This window comes from Scyliorhinus canicula, chromosome 27 (genome assembly GCF_902713615.1).
Source record: "Scyliorhinus canicula chromosome 27, sScyCan1.1, whole genome shotgun sequence".
Classification (NCBI taxonomy): Eukaryota; Metazoa; Chordata; class Chondrichthyes; order Carcharhiniformes; family Scyliorhinidae; genus Scyliorhinus; species Scyliorhinus canicula.
This window is the reverse complement of record NC_052172.1, coordinates 624,248-634,491: the sequence shown is the minus strand read 5'-3', so window position 1 is coordinate 634,491 and position 10,244 is coordinate 624,248. Positions and strand designations below refer to the sequence as shown.

At 45.9% G+C, this 10,244-nt stretch overlaps 3 non-coding genes across 3 annotated transcripts; 1 reads left to right on the top strand and 2 right to left on the bottom strand.

Moving 5' to 3' along the window:
• Positions 1–3,619: 3,619 nt before the first annotated feature.
• Positions 3,620–3,691, bottom strand: trnam-cau. Its single transcript has one exon. It is a non-coding gene; the product is annotated as a tRNA-Met (tRNA).
• Positions 3,692–4,204: 513 nt separating this feature from the next.
• Positions 4,205–4,277, bottom strand: trnak-cuu. Its single transcript has one exon. It is a non-coding gene; the product is annotated as a tRNA-Lys (tRNA).
• A 1,068-nt stretch (positions 4,278–5,345) lies between these two features.
• trnar-ucg lies at positions 5,346–5,435 on the top strand. The gene is given in 2 exon segments: positions 5,346–5,382; positions 5,400–5,435. It is a non-coding gene; the product is annotated as a tRNA-Arg (tRNA).
• Positions 5,436–10,244: the final 4,809 nt, after the last annotated feature.

Sequence of the window (10,244 nt, the reverse complement as noted above, 5' to 3'; positions counted from 1 at the left end):
CCATAGCCAGGGGCTCAATTGCCAACGCAAAGAGCAAGGGGGACAGGGGACACCCCTATCTCGTCCCCCGGTACAACCGAAAGTACTCCGATCTCCTCCTATTCGTGGCTACGCTCGCCATCAGGGCCTCACACAACAGCCTCACCCAGCTGACAAACCCCTCCCCGAACCCAAACCTTTCCAACACCTCCCACATGTACCCCCCCACAACCCTATTTCGCACGGTTGGGTGTAAATAAAACATGAATCTATGAGGAGAAACTCTAATTGCTCATCAGTTGGGCTTGTGGCGCAACGGTAGCGCGTCTGACAGAAGGTTGCGTGTTCAAATCACGTCAGGCTCACCGTGTTCCAGGAATTTCTTCCTGTGTGGGAATGTTGTCGAAAAGATTCTGTTCAAAACCACAATGCTGGTAATTTTTTCCGGCCTATATCAGATTTACCGCCTCAGTTTATATTTTTCAGCAGTTTCATTAAATATCAGGGGATTCGGCTAGTTCAGTCGGTAGAGCATGGGCCTCCACATCCCAGGGTCGAGGGTTCGAGCCGCACGTTGGGCGTTTCCATATTATTATCTGAGAATATTGAACCAACTGTTTGGGCAGCATGGTAACACAGTGGTTAGCACAGTTGCTTCATGGCCCCAGGTTCGATTCCCACCTTGCTGCCCATGAGTGAGACCAGAACTACTGGTCAGTTAAAAACAAGGATGTTGCCCTTTTCGGACGGAGATGAGGAAATTTCTCACTGTCAGAGAGTTGTGCGTCTTTGGAACTCTGCCTCAGAAGGCGGCAGGAAGCGGGACATTGATTATTTTTAAGGCGGAGATGGGGAAATTCTTGTTCAGCAAATAAATCAAAGATTTATCGGGCTTACATACAACCATTCCATTCAGCCAGTTACCTGGGTGCACAAGCACTGGGTGCGGTTTTTATTTGATATATCAGTTCCACACCATGGTGAAACGGTCTTAAAATATCGCTTTCATTTCTTCACGTGTTCTGCACTGAAATATTCGCTGCAATACCTTCACTGGAGCGCCACCTTCCTCCCGATTTCAGTCAATGACACCATCCGGGCTCCTCCGGATTTTTGAACCCGGGACCTCTCACATTTTATCACAGCTGAGAATCAATGTCAATGTCAGGAGTGGGATTCGAACCCTCGCCTCCAGAGGAGACTGCGACCTGATGTATCCAAACGGATCGGAGGGGATTGCGCCGAGTTGGGGTGCGCTTTCCGAGGGTCAGTGCAGACTGGATGGGCCGAATGGTCTCCTTCTGCAGTGGAGGGGTTCTATGATTACTTAAACAGGGTGTAAACGGCGGCATCGGGACACAAGGACAAGGTGAGGTCTCAGGCCAGAGCAAGAGTCCTATGTAATGACACACAGAACATCAGAAATAAATACATTTATTGTGGACTGGTGCCATCTCCTGGCTGAACAGGAGCCGTCCGACACGGACACTTTCATTGAGGAACATTTTTAATTGGAGTGAAATAACATAAACATAGAAAGAAGTTTTTTAGGAAACAATTTATCAAACTAATGCAAAGCATCAAAAGGACGTAATATTTGACAGTAAGTGATGGATTGGATTGGATTTGTTTATTGTCATGTGTACCGAGGTACAGTGAAAAGTATTTTTCTGCAAGCAGCTCAACAGATCATTCAGTACATGGGAAGAAAAGGGAATTAAACAGAATTCAAGAAAATACCTGAGAATACATAATAGGGCAACACAATATATACAATGTAACTACATAAGCATTGGCATCGGATGAAGCAGACATGGGTGTAGTGTTAATGAGGTCAGTCCATAAGAGGGTCATTTAGGAGTCTGGTGACAGTGGGGAAGAAGCTGTTTTTGAGTCTGTTCGTGCGTGTTCTCAGACTTCTGAATCTCCTGCCCGATGGAAGAAGTTTGAAAAGTGAGTACGCCGGGTGGGAGGGATCTTTGATTATGCTGCCTGCTTTCCCCCGGCAGCGGGAGGTGTAGATGGAATCAATGGATGGGAGGCAGGTTCGTGTGATGGACTGGGCGGTATTCACGACTCTCTGAAGTTCCTTGCGGTCCTGGGCCGAGCAATTGCCATACCAGGCTGTGATGCAGCCCGATCGGATGCTCTCTATATTGCATCTGTAAAAGTTGGTAAGGGTTAATGTGGACATGCCGAATTTCCTTAGTTTCCTGAGGAAGTATAGGCGCTGTTGTGCTTTCTTGGTGATAGCGTCGACGTGAGTGGACCAGGATAGATTTTTGGTGATGTGCACCCCTAGGAATTTGAAACTGCTCACCATCTCTACCTCGGCTCCGTTGATGCTGACAGGGGTGTGTACAGTACTTTGCTTCCTGAAGTCGATGACCAGCTCTTTAGTTTTGCTGGCATTAAGGGAGAGATTGTTGTTGTTACACCACGCCGCTAGGTTCTCTATCTCCCTCCTGTATTCAGACTCGTCGTTATTCGAGATCCGGCCCACTATGGTCGTATCGTCAGCAAACTTGTAGATGGAGTTCGAACCAAGTTTTGCCATGCAGTCGTGTGTGTACAGGGAGTAGAGTAGGGGGCTAAGTACGCAGCCTTGCGGGGTACCGGTATTGAGGACTATTGTGGAGGAGGTGTTGGTGTTCATTCTTACTGACTGTGGTCTGTTGGTCAGAAAGGGTCCAGTTGCAGAGTGGAGAGCCAAGTCCTAGGTTTTGGAGCTTTGATATGAGCTTGGCTGGGATTATGGTGTTGAAGGCGGAGCTGTAGTCAATAAATAGGAGTCTGATGTAGGAGTCCTTGTTTTCGAGATGCTCTAGGGATGAGTGTAGGGCCAGGGAAATGGCGTCTGATGTGGACCGGTTGCGACGGTATGCAAATTGAAGTGGGTCAAGGCGTTCCGGGAGTATGGAAGTGATGCGCTTCATGATCAGCCTCTCGAAGCACTTCATTACAACTGACAAATGTCGGAAAACTTGTGAGCATCGCTGCCTTCCAAGCAGTTGATGTGGGTTTGATTCCCGGCCATCGCAATAATAATTTGATCGGAAGCGTTTGCGTGATTCCGTGGGTTTCGAACTGAGGAAGAAAGCCTGGAGAAAGTGAGGTGGCTGGAGGCAGGAATCTTCCCTTGTTGTAAATAGTCTGGTTGGATTGTTCACATCCGTCCGAGAGGGGAAACTGTGATCTCGGTTTCTATTGTGGTTTATTATTGGATATTGTTATATATCCTTATTACCCCTCTGGGGGGTATTCCTGGAAGTTATTACATAAACATTTCCCCTTCTGGCTGTTAAATAATTTGAAAACACTGAAAATCTCCTTTACCAAATGCCATGACTGTGTTAATGAAACAGAACCCATTCCAGTCAGTGGAGATGTGATATTGGCATCAATAATACTCACACACCACAGCAGATGTTGTCTGTTTCCCTCAGAGAGGCAATTGAAGAGATTCCCTATTTTGCTACTTTGAGCTTCACAATGTTGTAATGCTGTCTGCTTCATTCCTGGGACAAATGTCCGGATCACACTGGAAGCAAGACTTTGATACTAATTTACTGAAAGGAAAGGCGGATGTTCTGCAGCGTGATCGCGACATGTTTGCTTTTGGTGTGAGTGAGAATATAAATAGCAGAGGATGGTTTCGATCCATCGACCTCTGGGTTATGGGCCCAGCACGCTTCCGCTGCGCCACTCTGCTCCTTAAAGCTACTGTATTCACAATTACTGCTCTGCGGTAGCGAGATAACTATTCACCTGCTCCATTGTTTTCTTCAACGAAAACCCACGTGTTATGAAGCTCACCTTTGCTGGGGAATAACAGGAAACATCAGCACGGCTGGAACAGACAGAGAAAGACACACAGAGAAGCAGGAAGAGACTATCAGGGCACACACACAATGGCACACACAAAAGGTGCCGCGCAAACCAACAAGATTCTGAGATGGACAAACTGGTTATTTCGGATAACAAAGCTAGGCACTTAAATGCATTTCCTGCTGTGCAACTGTGGTCTCTGCTCTCTCTGCTGTGCAACTGTTCTCTCTGTTGTGGAAATGTGTTCCCGGTTGTGGAAATATTATCCGTCTGAAGCAAAACCTTTCTCCGCTGTGACTGAGACCAAGTTCCAGATTTACCATATCTTGACAGGAAAGATTAGTGGATTTCCAGTCCAGTTCGTTCACCTGAACATTCACGGATAACAATAGGGAAGCGCCCAACGTGGGGCTCAAACCCACGACCCTGGGATTAAGAGTCCCATGCTCTACCGACTGAGCTAGCCAGGCTGGTGCCATAAATATTATTAACCCTCTTCCTGAGGAGTTAGAATTTGCTAAGCAGCGAAATTTGTATCGAAGCGTTTACTTAAATTCCGATTAATTCTTCGGTCACAGTCGCTGGGAGCAGGGCTCGAACCTGCTGGGGAAAGTCCATAACCACTCGGTCATCGCAGCTATGTTCAGTAGGTCATTCATTAATAATGTAGTGGATACAAAACATTATAAAACCAGCCTGGAATCACTCCAGGAAGTTCTTGCATTCCTGCGATGAACGGTGCCCCGGTGTTTATGTGAGGAGCGGCTGAATCGGCCTTAAAAATGACCATTGGATTTTGTGAGAAGCCTTGAGAGACTCGAAATTCCCGGCTCCCCAAACGCACAATTCCACTGATTCAATTGTTTGCGGAAGAAAATCAGTTACATTGGAAATATCCTAGAAGTTCATTTTTGCTTCACATGGAACAGCACCGAACTTCCCAGTCTAGATCCAAATTAAAGCAATTCAATCAGAGAAACTGACAGCACAGAAGGAGACCTGTGCAGACCGAATGGTCACGTGGTTACGTGATGACGCATCCACAATGATCAGCTGTTCTCCCCGGATCGCGCTCAGAGCACAAGCCTGGAGCAGCTGCTCAAACAGGAAATACATTATTTTTTGTTACAAGTCCTTGGTCGCCAGTCTTTGAGAGATCAGAATTTCTCCATGGTGTCAGGAGTGGGCAGTATGGCACAAGGGCTTCTCCGCCTCAGCCCGCTACTGTCATAGAATCATAGAATCCATACAGTGCAAAAGAAGACCATTCGGCACAACGAGCATATACTGACCCTCCGAAGGCTCACCCACCTGCCCTCCACTGGAATATTGTGTCCGATGGAGCAACTCTGCCCTCCAATTCCAACCCCTGATATACGCTCTCCATCACATGAGTGGGGTGCAGGATTGGAGGGTCAGCGCAGACTCGGTGGGCCGAATGGCCACTTTCTGCATTGCACTGGTTTCTATGGAAACAGATATAATCACAGTATTTATTCAAGTGGGATAAATATTGACTCGCTGCTTGTAGGCTTACAGGCTGTGTGGCCTAATGGATAAGGCGTCTGACTTCGGTGATATTTGATGATGATATCAGAAGATTGCAGGTTCGAGTCCTGCCGCGGTCGTTTTAGACAGAAATCGGTGGAACTTGCTGACAGCCGAGTTTTCCCTCAGCTCAAAGTTCCACCTTTCCATCCAAACATTGCAGGGCTTTTATTGGAATACAATTTCTTGTAACATTGTTCATTCGAGTCGCTTTAATCCTAGTATTTTGTTTAGCCCTTGATTGAATCCATGAATCCACAGCATCTGTTTGACTTGGATAAAGTGTAGAATAAAATATTATGTATCAATCGGTTCAATAAAATTCTGCGGAGGAAATTCTAATATAGTCAGAAAGACAGGCAGCCATAGAGCCATAGATATTTGCAGCATGGAAACAGCCCTTCGGCCCAGCTTGTTAATGCCGCCCAGTTTCTATCACTAAGCTAGTCCCACTTTCCTGCATTTGGCCCATATCCATCTATACCCACCCTCACCATGTAACATTCTCACTGATTTTTAAAAGACAAAATGATCCCCGCCCCTCCCACTGCCTCTGGCAGCCCGTTCCAGATGCTCCTCATTACCTTATTTATGCTCCTCCTTATTTCATAGATCTCTATGACATGACCCGAAACCTCCTACGCTCCAGGAAAAAAAGTCCCAGCCGATCCAGCCTCCACTTTTCACTCAGACCATCAAGTCCTGGTAGCATCCTTGTAAATCATTTCCGCACTCTTTCTAGTTTAACAATATCCTTCCGGAAATAGGCTGACCAGAACTGAACACAATATTTCATGTGTGGTCTTACCAATGTCTTGTACCACTTGAACAAGACATCCTAACTCTTGTATTCAATATTGTGACCTTGAAACCCAGCATGCTGAATGCCTTCCTCACCACCCTGTCCACCTGTGACACCACCTTCAAGGAGCTGTGAACCTGTACCCCTAGATCTGTTTGTTCTGTAATTCCCCCCAACTCCCTCCCATTAACTGAGTAGGTCAATCCCTGATTTGATCGACCAAAATGCATCACCACCCATTTATCCAAATTAAACTCCATCTGCCATTCATCGGCCCACTGCCCTAAGATGTTTAACAATCAGCTGAATCAACTGTTTTTTGTTCAGAGGGATGAAAGATTATGTCACTGGATTGGGAATCCAGAGGCCCGAAATAATCTTTGGGACAGGGAATAAATCCCACCATTCAGCTCCCCCACCCTCTGACATCAGCTCAGTAATATAAGCTGCTCCATTTCTTAAAGGTACATTGCTAAAACATTCTCTTCTTAAAGGTACTCTCACATGACACGTCTTACAGTGTAATTAGATCATCTGATGAACTTGTTTTCACGGCTGAGCGGCCGTTTCTGGAAAGACAAAATCTGCCAGCAGTGCACCAGATGAAGCTGGCGGCTGTTTTGGAGCTTCTGAAGCCGCATGTTTTCATGGTGCCAAACTCATGCCTAAAGCTGGTGTCGTGATTTAAATCGATTATCAGACAGAGGATTAGTAATATCAGTATAGAGATTTGTGCAAGACAATTCACTCCTCAGGCCAGTTGAACTCGGAATCTAAACTCCATCCTAGATCCGGATACACTACACCAATCATCAGGTGACCCTCAATAAGTGGCCCAACGCGGAGACGCAGGAAATGGATCAACAACGGGGATGGATTCAGACCCGCAGATGCAAAGCACAATGGATTAGCAGCGCATCACCTTCACCTCTCTTCCAACTCGCCATGTAACCTGACTTCACCAAACCATCTCATGGACTTTTAACATCCGCAATAACTAACGGAAGAAGGTTGTCCATATACATTGGTCCTGATGTGCAGCCAGATGTGAAATGTTGGAAATATCGTTTCTGCCAGCAAATTACATTTCCATCATATCAGCTGAAGGATTGTTGTGAATGGACTGATGGGAAACACTTCAACACCATGTCCAACACGTTTCTACACATTGTAAATAAAACACCGCGGAAAGACTGAAAGATACAAACATTTGATCGCATCATGATGGACATCACTCAGACGCGTTCAAAATCCTGTCAATATCGGAGTTATTACGATTCTAATTTGTTATCCAGAGAATCCCTGCAGGACATTCGGCCTCTTGAGTCTGCACCGAACTTCCGAAAGCGCACTCGCCCTGGGCCCACTCCTCCGCTTCTCCCCGTAACCCCGCACTTGCTCATGACGAAGCCACCTAACCTACACATCGTTAGACTGTGGGAGGAGACAGGAGGACCCAGAAAAAATCCCACGTAGACACGGGGACAACGTTCAAACTCCACACTGATAGTCACGGAAGCTGGAATCCAACTATTATGAAAGGCCAACTGACAGGATGAATTGTTCAACCTCCGCATGAGTTTGGTGAGTGGGAAAATCAATGACAGATGAATGTATAATTTATAAAAATGTGAGGTTATCCACTTTGGGAGCAAAACCAGGAAGGCAGATCATCATCTGAATGTCCATGAATAGGAGAGGGGAATGTGCATCGAGACCTGAGTGTCCTCATACACCTGTGGCTGAGGGTAAGCTTGCAGGTGGAGCAGGCATTGAAGGAAGCCAACAGTATGTTGGCCTTGATCACGATAGGATTTCAGTGCAGGAGCAGGAATGTCTTGGGGCAATTATACAGGGCTTTGTGAGATCATGTCTGGAATATCGTGTGTACATTTGGTCTCCTTCTCTGAGAAAGGGTGTTGTTTCTGTAGAGGGAGCGCAGAGAAGGTACAGCAGACTGATTCCTGGGATTAAAGGTCTGACGTATGTAGAGATTGAGCGGTGGCGAGCGTATTCGCTGGCAATCAGAAGAATGAGGGGGGTCTCATAGAAAGCCACTGAATTCCAAAAGGACAGGATAGAGGAGATGCAAGAAGAATGTTCGTGATGGTGGGATGTTCAGAATCCAGGGGTCAGAATCTGAGGATATGGGGTAGACCGTGTTGGATGGAGAAGAGTATAAATGTCTACGCAGTTTGGTCAGGTTGGAGTTTGCTCCCACTGGAATTTGTTAAGGCAAAACCACTATATTTTCAATAAACAGTTTGAAAACCACGTGGGGCGAATGCAATCAGCAATACGGGAGGGGAGGCGGGGGAAGGAGGGTGCAGCCTATTGAGTTGGATGATCAGCCATGATCACAATGAATGGCAGAGAAGGCTCGGAAGAGCAGAATGGCCTCTTCTTTCTCCTATTGTCTATGTTTCTATGATTGGCAAATAGCAACTTGAAGGCTGCAAGGCGGGAGATGCCGCTGATCTTCACCAGAACAGACAGTGAGACGGAACATTGATCATAAACAGACAGTGAGAGAATGCAACACAATAAACACTTGGAATAACAATGGGGAATACCAAATGCATTCGATTGGAATGTTCAATATCGTTTGGAATTGATAAAACTCCGAATGAAAAGGAAATCAAATAGGAATTCTCGCCATTTTAGCACCTGGGACAGAAAGGAGACACGGAGAGAACAATGTAGGAAGAAAAGAAAGGATGGAACTGCTCCCTTGTACTTGGCTCACTGTTGATCCACAGTTTGTAGCATCTCACCGATTCAAATCAAAAGGAAATAAAACTCTATCATTCGTGGATTCAATCAGATTCGGGTTCATTGTGAACTCTAAAGGCAAAAGTGTTTCTCAGTCACTCAATATATTGAGACATTTGAGAATAATTTGACCACACAGGATAATGTTCTGTTTCTGCTCTCTAGTTATTTGTTTTTCCTCTTACTCTTCCATTAGATGTAAATCCACAGAAAGTAAAGAAGGAAAGGAGAGAGGGAGCGAATATTCTGTTCCCTTTCATGATTCTCTTCTGATCTTCATTTTACAGAATACAATCAAGGTGTAAATGAGGAAATCTGTCAGCATTGAGATTTAATCTTCGACAGGAGGTGTTGTGGCGCACGGTAGCGCGTCTGAATGCCGATCCGAAGGCTGCGTGTTAAATCACGTCAGGCTCACAGAGTTTTTCTGCTTGTTTCAGGATTTTATATCTGGATAAGTTCACTGTGTGGAGTAGTTCTGAAAATCACACAAAGATAGTGAGTGCAGTATGTTGTGAAGAGGACAGAAGCAGCTTACAGACGGATACAGAGAGGTTGAGTGAGTGACATAGACCTGGCAGCTCCAAAGCAATGTGTAAAAAGCGCAGGGTTTCGCTTTGGCATAGAACATAGAACAGTACAGCACAGAACAGGCCCTTCGGCCCTCGATGTTGTGCCGAGCATTGTCCAAAACCAAGATCAAGCTATCCCACTCCCTGTCATTCTGGTGTGCTCCATGGGCCTATCCAATAACCGCTTGAAAGTTCCTAAAATGTCCGACTCCACTATCACAGCAGGCAGTCCATTCCACACCCTAACCACTCTGAGTAAAGAACCTACCTAGGACATCCCTCCTATATCTCCCACCCTGAATATTATAGTTATGCTCCCTTGTAACAGCTACATCAACCCGAGGAAATAGTCTCTGAACGTTCACTCTATCTATCCCCCTCATGATCTTATAAACCTTTATTTTGTCGCCTCTCATCCTCCTCCACTCCAAAGTGAAAAGCCCTAGCTCCCTCAACCATTCCTTATGAGATCTATCCTGCAAACCAGGCAGCATCCTGGTAAATCTCCTTTGCACCCTTTCCAATGCGTCCACATCCTTCCCATAATGAGGTGACCAGAACTGCACACAATACTCCAAATGTGGTCTCACCAGGGTCATATATAGTTGCAGCATAACCCCACGGCTCTTAAACTCAAGCCCCCTGTTAATAAACATGAACACACTATAAGCCATCTTCACGGCTCTATCCACTTGAGTGGCAACCTGAAAATGAAATGAATGAAAATCGCTTATTGTCACGAG